Source organism: Podarcis filfolensis (assembly GCF_964270895.1).
Source record: "Podarcis filfolensis genome assembly, chromosome: 2".
Taxonomy (NCBI): domain Eukaryota; kingdom Metazoa; phylum Chordata; class Lepidosauria; order Squamata; family Lacertidae; genus Podarcis; species Podarcis filfolensis.
Genome location: NC_139605.1, coordinates 119098420 through 119115839, shown reverse-complemented (window position 1 = coordinate 119115839; position 17420 = coordinate 119098420).

Below are 17420 nucleotides of genomic sequence, written 5' to 3'. Positions count from 1 at the left end.
TTAAGGCATTACATGCCGTAAACTTTATACCGGTAGTCCATAACTGTTCCCAGTCAGCAAACATAATGTCATGCCCAATGTCTTGTGCCCATTTAATCATAGCTGATTTAACCGTCTCATCCTGTGTATTCCATTTCAACAGCAAGTTATACATTCTTGACAGATTCTTAGTATTGGGTTCCAATAGCTCTATTTCTAGTTTTGACCTCTCCACCTGGAAGCCAATTTTCCTGTCCAGTTTGAAAACTTCATTTATCTGGTAATAATGAAGCCAGTCTCTTACTTTTGACTTCAATTTCTCATAGCTCTGCAATTTCACTTTTCCCTCCTCATGTTCTATAATTTCCCAATATTTTGGCCATTTGGATTCCATATTAAGTTTTTTCACTTCCTTAGCTTCCATTGGTGACAACCACCTAGGGGTTTTGTTTTCCAACAAATCTTTGTACCGAATCCAAACATTATATAATGCTTTCCTAACAATATGGTTTTTGAAACCTTGATGGGTTTTAACCTTGTCATACCATATATATGCATGCCAGCCAAATCTGTTATTGAACCCTTCCAAATCCAAAATATCTGTGTTTTCAAGAAGCAGCCAGCTTTTCAGCCAGCAAAAAGCCGCTGATTCATAATACAGCTTTAAGTCCGGCAGGGCAAACCCCCCTCTTTCTTTTGCATCAGTTAATATCTTAAATTTTATTCTGGGCTTTTTCCCCTGCCAGACAAACCTAGATATGTCTTTTTGCCACCTCTTGAAACAATCCATTTTATCCAAAATCTGCAATGTTTGAAACAAAAACAACATTCTGGGCAAGACATTCATCTTAATAACAGCAATTCGGCCTAGAAAGGAAAGTCTCAAATTTGACCATATTTCTAAATCTTTCTTAACTTCTGACCAACATTTCTCATAGTTATCTTTAAATAAATTCACATTCTTAGATGTCAAATTAATCCCCAGGTATTTCACCTTCTTTGCTACCATTAAACCAGTTTCACTCTGAAACTTCTCTCTTTCAGCAACTGTTAGGTTTTTATCCAATACTTTCGTTTTCTGTTTGTTCAACTTAAATCCTGCTACTTGACCAAATACTTGTATTAGCTCTAAAACTCTTCTCGTACTAGTGTCTGGCTCTTGTAAAGTTAATACTAGATCATCTGCAAACGCTCTCAATTTATATTGTTTAGCTCCGACCTGAATCCCTTTAACCAGCTGGTCCCCTCTGATCATGTTTAATAAAACCTCCAAGACAGATATAAAAAGTAATGGGGATATTGGGCACCCCTGTCGTGTCCCTTTTTCAATAGCAAATTCTTCTGTTACCACATTATTTACAATCAGTTTTGCTTTTTGTTCAGAATAAATTGCACCTATACCATTCTCAAAACCTTGGCCTACCCCCATCCCTTGGAGATTCTTTTTCATAAAACTCCAAGAAATATTGTCAAAGGCTTTCTCCGCATCCACAAATATTAATACTGCCTTAGTATTAATGTTAACTTCCAGCAACTCCATAATATCTATTATGTTTCTCACATTGTCTGACAAATGTCTTCCTGGAAGAAAGCCCGCTTGGTCTTTATGAATCTCCCCCACCAAAACTCTCTTCAGTCTTTTTGCCAAAATGTCTGCAAAAATTTTGTAATCCACATTAAGTAATGATATAGGGCGGTAGTTCTTAACCTGGTTCTTCTCAGTCTCTGACTTTGGTATAAGTGTAATGTACGCTTCTTTCCACGATTCAGGTGCCTTCTTCCCCTCTAAAATTTCGTTACAGACCTCCTTCAACGGTTGTATAAGCCATTCTTTCAGAGCTTTGTAGTATCTGGAGGTCAGTCCATCAGGTCCTGGAGATTTTCCCAATTGCATATTTTGAATGGCTCCCTCAATTTCTTGATCAGTTATCTTCTGGTTCAAAATCACTTTACTTTGTTCAGAAATTTTTTGTAATCCATATTTTTTAAGAAATTCTTCTATTTCTTTTTCATTCACCGGCCCTTGTGCATAAAGTCTCCTGAAATAACTCTGAAAACAATTTCTGATCTCATTTGGTTTATAAATGTTCTTTCCCTCTACTTCTAAATTTGTAACCGTATTCTGTTTTTGTCTCTTCTTCAGTTGCCATGCCAGAAGTTTCCCACATTTATCTGCCGATTCAAATGTCTTTTGTCTCATTTGTTTTATTTTACATTCTATCTCTTGATTCATCAGTTCCATATATTGTCTCTGGTAAAACTTGATTTCTCTCAGAATTTCATGTGACTTTGGTTTGGATCTCAATCTTTTTTCTCCTTCTTTTATCTTTTCCAAGATCTTATCCTTCTTCTCATTCTGTCTCTTCCTTTTTATGGCATTCTGTTGTATTAAGAAACCTCGCATGACGGCTTTACTTGCGTCCCAAATTACTCTTTTTTCCACTTCTGTTCTCAGATTTATCTCAAAGTAGTCCTTTACCACTTTCTGGGCCTTTTTATACACCTCTTCATCTCTGAATAGGGAGTCATTCATCCTCCATCTAAAGGAACCAGCTGTTGTTAGGTTCATCTCCATCTTTACAGCATTATGGTCGGAGCAAGTCTTTGGGCAGATTTCCACTTTCTTAATCTTTGATGCCATCCCACTAGTTACCCATATTTGGTCAATTCTAGTGCAAGTCATTTTTGCCTCAGAAAAGAAAGTTCCCTCTCTCTCAAGAGGGTTCCTTGTTCTCCAAATGTCAATCAGGTTCATATTGTCAGTCATTTCAAAAAAGGTCTTAGGTAATCTCCCATCCTTGGAGATCACCTGTCTTTGTGCTTTGTCCATATTTGTAGAAACCACTCCATTCATGTCTCCCATTAAAATTACATTGTAATCCAAAAAGTCCATTAATGTCTCATGCAATTTCTTAAAAAATTCTGACTTCCCTTCATTCGGTGCATAAACTCCTATTATCAATAATTTTTCTCCTTGAACTTGAATTTCAATTGCCAAATATCTTCCTTGTTCATCTTTAAATATTAATTTAGGGGCCAACTTTTCCTTTGCGTAAATCACCACTCCTCTTTTCTTCACTTTGTCCGATGAGATAAATTCTTGTCCTAGTCTTTTGTTAATAAGTAATTTTCGGTGTACTCTAGTCACATGGGTTTCTTGTAAACAAATCAAGTCCAATTGTTCTTTTTTTAAGATATGAAAGACCTCCCGTCTCTTCCTGGGAAGATTGAGTCCATTACAATTCCAACTTAGAATTTGCAGAGACATCTTGTTGTTTATTTAGTTACCCCTCCAGCAGCTCCAAGCAGATCTTCTTCTGATGGTTTTTTAGCCCCAAAGGATAGGTTTGAAATGTCTGGTAAATCTTCTAGGTCCGTAGGTTCCACCGTTTCCTTCGAAAGGTCCTCCTCGTTCCTTGTCAGAAACTGTTCTTTATCTTACACTGTTTTTATCTTAATTTTCTTTCCTTTATAATTGAAAGACAGGCCTTGTGGGAACTCCCATCTGAATAGTATGTTGTTCTTTCTCAATAGGGTGACCAAATCCTTATAATAGGTCCTCACTTCCAAGATATATTTAGGAATGTCTTTAAAAATCTGCACACGAGAGTCTTCAATCTCAAGGGCTCTTTGAAAGTGTAAATTCAATATCTTATCTCTCTCCTCCTGAGATCTCAGAGTTATCAAGCAGTCTCTTGGGCTCTTTCTGTTCTGTCTCCTACCCAGTCTGAAAGCAGTTGTTATCTTGAATTCCTCCTCTTTCAAGCTGTCCTGCCAAAAATCCAGAAATTCTTTTGTGAGATAGTCTATCAAATTATCCTTTTCACTTTCTGGAATCAATCTTAATCTCAAATTTCTACTTTTCCTCTGTAGTTCCAATAAAGACAGGGCCGCATCATGTTCTTCCAGCTTTTTACAGACTGGTGCTAACTTTTCCTGTGTATTTCCTGCAGAAATTTTTGCCTCCTCTGCCGAAGTTTTTGCCTCCTCTGCGATCTTTCTAGTTATCTCATTTTCTTGAACTAATTTATTTATTGTCTCTGTATTCAAGTCCAATTTTGTTGATAATTCATTCAACTGTTTGGAATTTTCAGTGCTCTGCTTTGTGAGCACTTCCAGAGTTTCATTTATTTTGACTAATGCCTTTGTTATTGCCACTGTATCCATGGAGAGGGTTGTAGCAGCTGCAGTTGGATTTGTAATTGAGCCTCTTCTTTTCTGTTCAACTTTGCTCTTAGCCCTTGTTATTCTCTCCTCTGTTGGGCCACTCATATCCCAAGGTCGTTCCCACGGGAATTACTTTCAGATGGGAAATTCCACAAGCCTGTTCCTTACAGTAAAAATAATGGCTATTTTCCTGCAACCTCTAGAGGGAGCAATTCAAAGTTCCAAATACAAAGAAACAAAAGTTCCTTTCAGAGGTAACAAAAGTAGCAACCAATTGTCCAATATTTTCCAAGTAATATCAAATTGTATCTTTCCAAAGTGCCAAACTTGTGGCAAGTAGGGTCTTTACTTATTGTCAAAAGGCAAAGCGCCAACTTTGTAGCAAGTCTCTGATGACAGTTCTCAGTCCCGGTGACTCACTTTCCAAGCAGTCCCCCCCAAGGGTTTAAAACGGCAGAAATTTCCCCTTCTATGCTTCTTTCATGCAGGTAAAACAAATCACAAATCTTCCCCCCCTGCCCCTGCCTGCTAAGGGGGGGATTTGAGTCCAATGTCTGAGTCCGTCAATTTTAAAGCTGCTTTCTGTCAAATTGCAGCTTCCTGTTTCGTTGCTTTGGTTACATGCAGTCCGAGGAAGGCAGACTTCCTTATTTTTTGCCTTCTCCGTTTTCAGCCAATTTCTAATTGTTTTCTTTTAAAGTTGTTGTTCAGTCTTACTCACGGGTAGTCCAATTAAATTCCAAATGTCAGGAAGGAATCGGCGCTCTCCGTCAATGGCGACGCGGCTTCACTCCACGGGCTGGGTAGCGGCTCTCAGCACTGCGCTCCCCGATGCCGCTCCGGAGCCTTTAAAAAGGCTCCTTTGCAGTGAGGGGGGGCGCTTAAGGTGCCCACCGAGCCTCCTTGCTCTCAGGCTTCCGCGCCTGAGATTTTAGGGGTCCCCACTTCGCCGTAGCGGTCAGACCCGAACTCGTGAAGTAGCCTCCCTGAGCGGAGCTCAGCGGGAGGCGGCCATTAGGCGCTGGCGTGCCACCCCCCCCCCCGGACCCGGGAGTGATCCGTGAGAGAGCCTGTTGAGGAGATATAGAAGAGTTTGACAGCTGTCAAAAGTAGCTGTCAAGAAGGAAAAAGAGAACTTTGTTTCTGCTGTCTCTGCTGGATATATTTGTTGCAATTTGGTTATATTTTGTTGAAAATAAGGAAGAACTGATACAAACTAACTTGATTTTTGGATTTGAACTGGAAAGAATACTAAGTTACCAAAATCCCTCTAGAGGGGGATTTGGGACATTACAAGAATGGCTGGAGGAGGGAAAATTCAAGCTGGGTTGGACAGAGTTTTTGTTCTCTTGGGAAAGCTACAAGGCCAAATGGATGTTTTGGCTACAAATGTTGCAACTCTGAACTTAACAGTAAGTAATATCATTGAATTTGATAAGGATATGACTCAGGAAGCCCATGCAGCTGGACAAAAAGAGAAACTTGAGAGTTTTGAGAGTGTGGAGAAGGAGACATATGTTGTTTCTGAAGAAAAGGAAGGAGGAGCTGTAATTTTGCAGATGACAAAGGAGAGCCAGAGGACTGACATGATGGTTACAAAGGAAAATAAGTACTGGATGATGAAAATCTGGTTTGAATTGGAGATTGAAGAATGGAGAGATCTCCTTATGTGGAGATCTGAAGACCTATGGATTACAAATTTGATCAAGGTGGAAGTTGGAGCCTTCGGGACAATTGGACTTAAAAGGAGTAAGAAACAAGATTCGGGTTCCACTTTTAAGTATGGAGGTCTGGCTGGAAGAAACATGGACCTTATGGGGACAGAGCTTCTCCGAGATCTGGTGTTTAATACTAAAGACTATCAAAAAAACTGGCAGAGAGGAATTGAGAGAGAATTAAGAGCCTCGGATGTGAGGTCTCCAGGCTGATAGTAGATTAAGACTGATGGACATTTGTTGGGGATCGAAACCGGGAAAGGGGGTGGTGGGGTTTGGGAATCCAAAGGGTGTATAATTATAACCTGCTTTTTTATTTCGTTTTGTTATTAGTAAGAAAATTGGGGAATTCGTGGAAGGGAATTTGGGTCGACTTTAGAAAAAGGTTTTAAGAATGAGTACTGATGTATAAATATTGATGTTTATAAGTTAAAATTGGTTTTTTCTTTAAAATGAACTAAATATAAAAAGGTTAAAAATTGGGGATAAGAACTTGTTGAACTAACAAGTTGAATTGGAATATAAGAAGGGGAGGTGTGGGGAAGTCAGGGAAATATGTCATTGAAAATACGGATTGTAAACCTTATGTGTTTTTTAATTTTTTTCTTTCTTTTTTGATTTTTTTACTAAGATAGAAAATTTTAATAAACATTTATTTAAAAAAAATAGAATAATCAAAACATACAATACAACAAAGTAAAGAACCAAGAGGCAACTTACTATTATATAGCCACCATTCATAATTAGATATTACTTTGAAACATAGGAAGATTGATCAAGAAAATTGGAATTTTATTTTCGTGGAAGCAAAGAGGGCTAATAGTAATGAGTAGTCACATTTACAGTGAATGAGTATTCACATTTATTAAAAAAAATAAATTGTGGTAGGATCGCTCCAGTGTTTTTTATAGACATCAAAAACATCCACTATATAGTGACATACAGTGGTATCTCTGGTTAAGAACTTAATTTGTTCCGGAGGTCCGTTCTTAACCTGAAACTGTTCTTAACCTGAAGCACCACTTTAGTTAATGGGGCCTCCTGCTGCCACTGCGCCGCCACCGCGTGATTTCAGTTCTCATCCTGAAGCAAAATTCTTAACCCGAACAGAAATCAATCCAGTGAATATTGATGTAGGTTTGAGGGGGTCAGACTGCATGATGCCCTGGGCCCCTTCTGGTTCTTGGGCTTCTGTATCAGTGGGAGTAGAAAGCATGAGAACAAGTTTTCCAAACCATTCCCTTTGTCTAGGCAATTGTAAGACAATGGCCATGGCTGGACACTTAAGCACCATGATCATTATCCCAAAAGAATGAGCTGTCCTGCAAAAGCTACAACTAAGTGATGGTGTCCTTCCCCCCCTCCTCACCTGGCCAGTAGATAGAGAACAGGAGTGTAGCTGAGCTAGAAAGCAGGAGAAGCTAGAAAGACAGATCCATGTCTGATCTGTGCTGGGCTTTGGAGCTCCCCTAGAAACCTAATCGGGGAGCAAGATCTATTGGGGTGGGGGGGCCCACCAGGGGCGCATTGGAAGATGGCCGACAATACCATCTCTCCAGCTCACACGAGGTAATTAAGAGGCTGATATGGGAGTATGCAGCCTCCGTTGTTGCCCCAAGGACACGGGGAACACTGCCTTGCCTGCTGTGGCCATAAATCACCCCCGGTTCCGAAAGAAGGGGGTGAGGGCACTAGGCACAAAACCCTTGTGTGGGTCTGGCTCTTCCAGACGCTGTCTCTGATCGCGCACTGGCTGCAGCAACTTGAAATAAACAATTAGAAAAGAAGCAAATGCACATATTTCAAGTGAAGACTGCTAATTGAAGTGACCTCTGCAAAAGGAGCGACGGGTTGGATTTGACGGAATATAACATGAAGATGATACATCAAAGGTTTAGTATGCCGGAGCGGGACTGGATGGGGGGGGACTTTTTTTTATTTTCTTCTATGTGATTAACCATTAACCCCTCCCCAACCAAGAAGGAACCGTCGCATAACTGACCTAAGCAGTATGATTAAAAACTGTGTGGAGATGAAATACTAACCAAAAGTTTGACTTATGGAGATCGAGAAAAGAGCAAGGGCTCTTGGAATGGCGCAATAATAAAAAGAGAGTCGCCATCTTGGCAGGTTCTGTCGAAAGATTTATGATTGGGAGGAGGAAGCTTTGTTTTCATATTGGATTCCTGGCAGAACCTCCTCAGGAATGAGAAATGGAGTGACAGACCTGTGAAAAATTTAATGAGTAGACGGTAAGAGTGTTTTTCTTTATGGAAGCGATGAAATACGGTAGCCGTCTGAATATGACCCTTGGACGAACGGAAAAACCCACACAGGATTACAAATTTGTTTCAACCCGCTTGTGGAGACTATCAGAGGTCACAAAGACAAAAAGAAAGGAAAAATATATGAAAATAACAAGAAGAGACGTGGAAAACAACAAGAAAGGATTGGATAGAATTGTGAACATTATTTGTGGACATTAAAGCAGCAGCAACAAGAGGATTGGATCCCTTTCAGAACTTGAAATATGGGTACCCCCAACAAAAAATTTAAAATTTGGCTTTGTAATTTGGAATTTATGTGATTTGATTTAATTGGTCTGTTAATAAAAATTATTCAGATAAGATCTATTGGGGTGTTCATACTCCATCGTAAGGTCATTTTGAATTCGGATTCTGTCTTCCGCGGCATTAGTGACCCCTCCCAGTTTGGTGTCTGTCAGGGAACTGCCATCGGAACTAGCGGAGGAGGCGAGGCTCCACAGCGGAGGAGGCGAGGCTCCACAGCGATGCTGGAGAGGGGCCAAGCAGGGAGAGAGGCAGGTCTCCGGTTGGGGAAGAAAATCAGCGCAACACCAGGGATAGAGGGGGGCCAATGGGGGAAGCAGAGAGCAGGCTCCGGGACTCTTCACTGGACACCAGCGGGGAGAGCACAGGTCCTCCGCTACCCACGCCCTCCCTGCGCAGAAAACTTCCGCGCAGGGAGAGTAGGAGGAGACTGGGCGTCAAACAACTTTTATGTTGGAAAAGGTTTAAGAAATGCCCACTGACGGATTCTGCCAGCGACTGAACAGCCACGGAGTGGATGGCTGTCCAGCGAGAAATGGTTTAACCAGCCAACCTAGCCCAGAGCGGCGGCAACTTACGCACAAGCAACCCCTAAAGCCATTACAGCAATCTGTCAGTCCCTGAAGTTGCTTGTGCGCAGCAACAGGCAGGGGAGCATAATGAGTCAAATCGGAGAAGCTGGCGCCACGGAGCGAGCAGCTGGAGTGCAGAATCTGGTGGAGAGTAACCGAGATTTAGAACAGCATCTGGCTCTGCTGACGGCGAGGCTGGAAGAACGGAGGGCTCAGGATGCCAAGGTCAGACCCACCCCCATCGCAAGGAAGGTACCGGGGCTGGTGCACAAGTTTGGGGGGAAGCCCCAGGACTACAACGCGTTCCGAACAGAAATAGAGTACGCTTTGGAACTGCAGCATGATGACTTTACGGATGATGGGGAGAGGGTGGCCTACATTGTGAGGCATCTGGAGGATGGGGCACGGGAATGGATCAGGCCCCTAATGGCAACGCAAAATGCCACCTTGAAAGACGTCAGGAATTTTTTTCAGGCAATGAATGCAATGTTTTCAAGCGAAGTGGAGCAAAATGTGGTTCGATGGCAATTGATGGGGTGCAAGCAGGGGAGCCAATCTGTTAGAGAGTACTGGTCGCGCTTTGCGATGTTAATCCACCGGCTTGGGTGGGATCTGGATACGGAACCCATTCAGATGTTATTTGAGGAGGGGTTGTCCCCAACGGTCAAGGATGAGCTTTCCCGCGCGCCCTGCCTGCAGTTGATGGACCAGCTGACCAAGGCTGTGCTTGCGATTAGAGCAAGACAGGAAGCGCGGGCGCAGGAGAAGAGCGAAGGGAGAGGGGAACGTTACCATGACTACCGCATTCCTGAAATACCGAGGCAGCCTCCCCAGCCGGCTGAGCCAATGGAAATAGATGGCGCACGCGAGCGCGAGGTTTCAAACACCACTGAAGGGCGCAAGAGGGAGGGAAAGGATTGGAAAACCCACAAGAAGTGTTTCCTCTGCCAACGGCCAGGACATTTTGCCAGGGTCTGCCCTCAAAGAAAGACCTGGCAAGGGATGGTGGGAGCTGTGGGCTGTGAGGGGAAGGGGGAAACGGATCAGGACCAGGGAAACGGCCAAGCTTGGCTGCCAACCAGCGGGGGCAGCAGCCAAGCCAACAACCAATAGAAGTGCCCCAACCAGACCCTCCCAGGGCAGCGATAGCCATAGAAGTGGTGCTAGAACTCCCAAATGGGCACCCAGTCAAGGTGAAGGGGCTGCTGGATTCAGGCAGTTCCTGCAATTTCTTCAGCAAGAGCTTTGCTCTAGAACACCAACTCCACCTGCTGCCTCTGGATTTTCCCTTGCAAGTGACCACCATCGACGGCAGGGAACTTCTGGGAGGGGAGGTGACGCACCAGACCCCAACAAAGAGAATGAGGGTTTCCAGGCACACAGAGACCATTGCCTTTCACGTAGCCACACTGTCAGGACCCCCAATAATACTGGGAATGAGCTGGCTGTCACTGCATGATCCAGTAGTGGCATGGCATCAGCAGACAGTCACCTTTGGGTCAGCTTACTGCTTGGAACACTGCATGGGGGGGGGAACCCCAAGGATGACAGTGGCCAGGGTGGCGTGAATGGCGGTGGAGCCAGAAGGGAAGGTGCCACCCCAATATGCTGACCTGCAGGAGGTCTTCAGCGAGAAGGAGGTGGATAGACTACCCCCCCCATAGGCCCTTTGACTGCCAAATCAACCTACTCCCAGGGACTCAGCTGCCAGTGGGTAAACTGTATGCCATGTCGGACAGGGAGATGCAGGAGTTGCGGGAATTTATTGACAAGAACCTGAAAAGAGGTTTCATAAGAGAATCAAAGGTGGTGGGGGGCAGTCCGGTGTTCTTTGTGGACAAAAAGGATACTAATCAGCCCAGATTAGTCGTAGATTTTAGGGCCCTAAACCTGGTATCAGAACCCGTGACCTTCCCAATGCCCAGGATTGATGACATTTTAACACGGGTTAGGCAGGGGAAATTTTTTACCAAGCTGGACCTCAGGGGGCATACAATTTGATCAGGATGAGGGAGGGGGACGAATGGAAAACCACCATGTTCACCCCCCTAGGAGCCTTCGAGTGCTTAGTTATGCCCTTCGGATTACAGTCGGGTTCCGCCTGCTTTCAAGCTTTCATGCACCACGTGTTGGGTTCCCTGCTGTACAAGAACTGCGTAGCCTTCTTGGATGACGTCTTAATCTATTCGGACAATGAGAAGCAACATGTCAAAGACGTCAGGGAAGTGCTAAAGAGACTGCAGAAGCACCAGTTGTGGGTCAAGCTGGAAAAATGCCAATTTCACACAAGGGAGGTCGAGTTTCAGGGGTACAAGTTGTCAGACAAGGGCCTAGCTATGGAGCCCAGCAAGGTGCAGGCGGTACTGGAATGGAAGGCCCCCAAGACCCGGAAGGACGTGCAGAGGTTCCTAGGGTTCAGCAACTTCTACAGGAAGTTCATCAAGAACTTCGCCCATTTAACAGCACCCATCACAGACTGTCTCAGTAGCAAAAAGAAGTTCGTCTGGACGGAAGGGGCCCAGCAATCCTTTGAAAGCCTGAAGAAAGCGTTCGCGTCGGAAGAGCAGCTCCTGCACGTGGATCTGTAGAAGCCCATGAGGCTAGAGACCGACGCGTCAGACCGGGCCATAGGAGCCGTACTTTTGCAGCCAGGAACCCAGCAAGACTGGAGGCCGTGCGCCTTTTTCTCGAGGCAGCTAAACAAGTCGGAGCAGAACTACACGGTGTATGACCGCGAACTGCTAGCTATCTATGCAGCGTTTCGCCGATGGAAACATCTGTTAATAGGGGCGCGGCACAAGATCCAGGTTTGCACGGATCACAAGAACTTGGAGTACTGGAGGACTGCGCGAGTACTCAACCAGAGACAGATTCGATGGGCACAAGAGTTCTCCAAGTTTTCCTTCGAGATCCGGTATGTGCCGGGAGAGGAGAATGTTAGAGCCGATGCTCTCTCCCGGAAGCCGGAGTACATGGAAGGAGAGGGACCGCCGGAAGCCTGACACGAGCGAACAGTATACTCCAGCAATACCTACGCTGCTACGTCAGCGAGAGACAGAACGATTGGGTAGAGAAACTAGCGCTGGCTGAATTTGCATACAATAACGCTGAACACGTGTCCACGGGAATGAGCCCGTTCATGGCCAATTATGGGTGTCACCCCAGGGCCTTCCCGGGGAGGGGGGGAGGAAGGGTGGAGCGTACCTGCAGCAGAGCAGTTTGTGGAAGAAATGGAGGCCTTGCACCAGCAACTCCAGATGAATTTGGAGAGGGCCAAAGAAATTTACAAGAGGCAGGCAGACAAGCACTGTCGGGAAGGGGAGACCATACAGGTGGGGGACCGGGTGTGGTTGTCAACCCGAGGGTTACCCTTTAAGGGAGGGTGCAAGAAGTTGCAGCTGAGGCGGCTGGGACCTTTTGAGGTAACACAGCAGGTGAACCCCGTGGCATTTAGGCTCAAGCTGCCTGACAGCATGAAGTTACACCCGGTGTTCCATAGGTCCCTACTCTCTCTGTACAGGGAGGGGTGGGAATTCCCAGGACGGGAGGGAGAAGTCATCACACACCCGCAAGTAGAGGAGAGGGAACACCACAGCCAAGCCACGGAAATACTCGATTCCAGGTGGCGGGGGCGCAAGGTAGAGTACTTGGTCGCTTGGAAGGGAGAACCCAGGTCCGAAGACACGTGGGTTCCCGCGGAGGCAATCAATGACGGGTATCTAGTGGAAGAGTTCCACAGTCGGTTCCCACGCAAACCAAAACCACCAGCGAGATTCTGGGAGGAGCAATTTGGCACCACCGACGACGAGGAGGAGTTTGAGGGTTTTCCTGACTCCGAAGAGGAGGGAGGAGAAGCGTCGGAGAGGGAGGATTCAGACTGGGAGGCCCACCCCGCGAGGAGAGATCAGAGCGGGTGGGAAGCGGGTTTTGAATCCTCTGAGGATGGCGACAGCTCCTTCCGGGGATTCCCCGCATCGTCGGCCGAGGACAGGGACGAAGTTGGATCCAAAGGTCGGGCCGGGGGTGGAGGGGGTTCTGGGGGGGAGATGGATGTCAGGGAACTGCCATCGGAACTAGCGGAGGAGGCGAGGCTCCACAGCGATGCTGGAGAGGGGCCGAGCTGGGAGAGAGGCAGGTCTCCGGTTGGGGAAGAAAATCAGCGCAACACCAGGGATAGAGGGGGGCCAATGGGGGAAGCAGAGAGCAGGCTCCGGGACTCTTCACTGGACACCAGCGGGGAGAGCACAGGTCCTCCGCTACCCACGCCCTCCCTGCGCAGAAGACTTCCGCGCAGGGAGAGTAGGAGGAGACTGGGCGTCAAACAACTTTTATGTTGGAAAAGGTTTAAGAAATGCCCACTGACGGATTCTGCCAGCGACTGAACAGCCACGGAGTGGATGGCTGTCCAGCGAGAAATGGTTTAACCAGCCAACCTAGCCCAGAGCGGCGGCAACTTACGCACAAGCAACCCCTAAAGCCATTACAGTGTCTTTTGCCAATGTGATGAGCATCCCCTCAATTCCTTCATCCAAGTCATTTATAAAGACGTTGAACAACAACGGGCCCAGGACAGAACCCTCTGGCACCCCACTGGTCACTTTTTCCCACGGTGATGAGGAACCATTAATGCAGGCATAGGCAAACTCAGCCCTCCAGATGTTTTGGGACTACAACTCCCATCACCCCTGACCACTTGTCCTGTTAGCTAGGGATGATGGGCGTTGTAGTCCCAAAACATCTGGAGAGCCAAGTTTGCCTATGCCTGCATTAATGAGTATCTTTGGGTTCGGTCAGTCAATCCACCTAACAGTTACCTCATTTAACCCACATTTTACCAGCTTCCTCATGAGACTGTCATGGGGGACTTTGTCAAAAGCCTTACTGAAATCAAGGTGCACTATGTCCACAGAATTCCCCTGATCCACCAAGTTTGTAATTCCATCCAAAAAAGACATCAGATTGCTCTGACATGACTTATTTTGCAGGGGGTTGGACTAGAGGGCCATTGTGGTCCCTTATTAGAAAATGTGACTACTATCACAGAATAGGAAAATAAAATGGCCTATGCTATTCTTCTTTTCTTTTCTTTTCTTTTCTTTTCTTTTCTTTTCTTTTCTTTTCTTTTCTTTTCTTTTCTTTTCTTTTCTTTTCTTTTCTTTTCTTTTCTTTTGCCAAACTACCTCATGACATAGGGTCCAAAGGAGTCAGGCAACAATACAGTGGTACCTCAGGTTACATACGCTTCAGGTTACAGACTCTGTTAACCCAGAAATAGTACCTCAGGTTAAGAACTTTGCTTCAGGATGAGAACAGAAATCACGTAGCGGCGGTGCAGCGGCAGCAGGAGGCCCCATTAGCTAAAGTGGTGCTTCAGGTTAAGGACAGTTTCAGGTTAAGAACGTTAAGTTCTTAACCCGAGGTACCACTGTACAGCAATGAGCTTTTATTAATTATTGGAAAAGGAATTTGTTTGCAAATGTAGTACAGTATATGATCTATTATGAATATATCCTGAATGTATGTTAGAAAATTCTGAAAGCTTTTTAAAAACAAAGAACTAATTAGATTAAGATCAAATTTTATGTGTGAGGAATGGGATGAATGGAAGAAGCAGAAACTTCCAACCCCCCCCCTCACCATAATCTCTACAGTGAGGTCCGGACTGGCTGCCACAGAATAAAACAAACAAACAAACAAACAAACGAGAAGTTGAGGGTTACACCTGAGGTTCCCACACCGCCTCTTCCATGAATTGCAGCTTGAGAAGCCATGTGTTTTTTACGCAACAGACGGAACATTACTGGGGGCAGCCCTTTTCTCCATGCACCTCCAGACTGGGACAGAGTTGTGCCTGTTGAATTTCTACCCAATATCCAGTTAGTAAGGCAAAAAGCTTTTCAGAAGGAAAACAAAGTGGCGCACTAAAAGCTAGGAGTGAACAGACCTGTCAGTTTTGGTTTCTCTCTGTCTTTTATTTCTTTAAGTGGGAGGAAGACAGCTGCTTCCATTCTACTGCAGTTTGGTTTCCACCAGACACATGAACTGCCTCGCTGTCTGCTGTTTAGTACAAGTTACTTAGCTTACATAATGTACATTCATGTCAGTGTAAAGGAATCATCAGATCCAAAAAAGTTATTGATTACATGGCATTTGCAGACTTGGGGATGCCTCTTCTTTATTCAGTCTAAGAAGCTCGCACCTGGCCCCAAATCTGGAGGGAATAAAGGGCTGGGGGACGCTAGATGGAAAGACCCTGCACGATTCTGGCACTCTCCAAAGCTGTCTCCGGGAGCGATAAGTCTCCATTTCTTAAGCAGCTGGTTAAGGAACAACATTGGGCAGACACCATGATTTGATTTTATCTAGACTGTATGTCGATATGGCATCTACCTGCAGTGGAAGGCTCCTGGACTGATTCAGCAGAAGCACCAGTTTGCGAAGAGAGGATGTGAATTTACAGAGGGGAATCTTGGACTACAGATTTGGACTATAAAGAAGAAGTGTAAAGACATAAAATCCACACAGAAACATTTTATTTGAACTTAAACTCACTTGCAGAATGAATGCAGAGGCTGTTGAAAATAATGAAGGATTAACAGCAGAATGTTTTAAGGGAATTATTGTAATATTTTGAAATGCAGTAGAACTATGAGATAATTAGGATTCCCTCCGATCTCAAAGCTTGGGAAGTCAGCTAAAAAATAATAATAATTTATAATTAGGCATAACATTGAGATTTGTTTGATTATTGGGTAATTTGTATAATTTGGAATATATAATTTGCTTTGATTGGAATTTTTAAATAAATATTATTTAAAAAATAAAGATAAAAGCTCTTCATTGGGAAGGAAGTAGTAGGTCATTTAGGTAATTGGCACAAAACCCATAAGAAGAAGTTATATCTAAGGCCTCTGAGGAACAGGGTCTCAGAGTGTGAGGAGGCAAATGCTGGTTTTCATGGTCATAAAGCCACTGCTTGATTGTTTGGAGTATGTAGCTTTCATCACATGCTTTGAGGCTCTCCAGAGAAATACCCAAAGTACGTATTTTGTCCTGAATTGCTCTATACCAGGTATGGGCAAACTTTGGGACTACAATTCCCATCATCCCTGACCACTGGTCCTGTTAGCTAGGGATGATGGGAGTTGTAGTCCCAAAACATCTGGAGGGCCATGTTTGCCCATGTCTGCTCTATACCAACTAGATGGATTACGGTCTTCAAGCATAGAGGTTGAAAAGGAATTTGATGTTGTTCTGTAATGTACTTTCAGCCAGGCCTTGGTTATAATGAGCCATGTGGTGGTTTCCATCAGATGTTGACCGGTTTCGGCACCTAAGGTTAGATAACTTATGCATTTAGGGGCACCAAGGATCTTGCAAAGAAAAGTGGCTTGAATTTGTTCGACCCTTTCCCTCTATTCTGACATATGTAGGGATAGAACAAAGATGTCCAATCATTTGTATGGTGGATGGGGAAAGACTTGGTAGGTCAGGCTTCCAGTAGACCTAGTGGACCAGCCTCCACCACATGCCATGTACCTAGAATGCCCCAGATCTTTTCTGTGAAGACGACAGATGCTAATCTTGCTGCACCCCAAGTTTCTTAACTGTGGTCTGCTCATACATCATAAAGGTGTTCATAGGAATGTAAATTGCAAAAATTCAGAAGGATGAGTGTAGGGGATTGGAGGTTATGATGAATGACCAACCAACCAACCAACCAACCAACCAACCAACCAACCAACCAACCCACACCTTCTGTATTCTCTTAGCTTTCACCTCTCTCCTCCTGCTTTGAGGTAGCCTGCCTAGGTTTTCCCAAAATTCTTATCCTTGAGTACATCGAACACAGTTCTCAGTCCATGTTGGGTCTAGTATTCTGCTCCACTTCCTTCTAGGTTGTGGGTCAGGGCCTCCAGTCTCACACCCCTAGACAATTTCTTCAGCTGCTTCCTCTCTGGCACATGGGGAATCTCTTCCCTGGACATCTCCTGCCCCATATTCCAACTCAAAATCTTGCCACCAGGCTAAATCTGGGGGCACTTCCATCAGAATCCCTGGGCCCACCCCACCCACATGGTGCTCAGAATCCACCCCCTTTTCCTTACTCATGGAGCTAAACAAAGACATATAATTTCCCCGGTGACTTTCTTCCCCCAAACCCAGAGGACTCTGGGCGACCCTGGTTGTTGCTGCCAGAACTGAGACAGGGCCCCACGCATTTCCAAAAGGGAAGGTAGCCAGTCCTGGAGAAGGAAAACTCTGGTTCTAAACCTCCACTGCCTTGCAGCCAAACTCATTCATGAGAAAGTCATTGGGACACTGAGGTTAACCCTGAGATAATATCATGATCCTGCCTTTAACTCTGTGTACTTTGGGGATCCACCAAAGGTATTAATTTTACTGGAACTATAGGC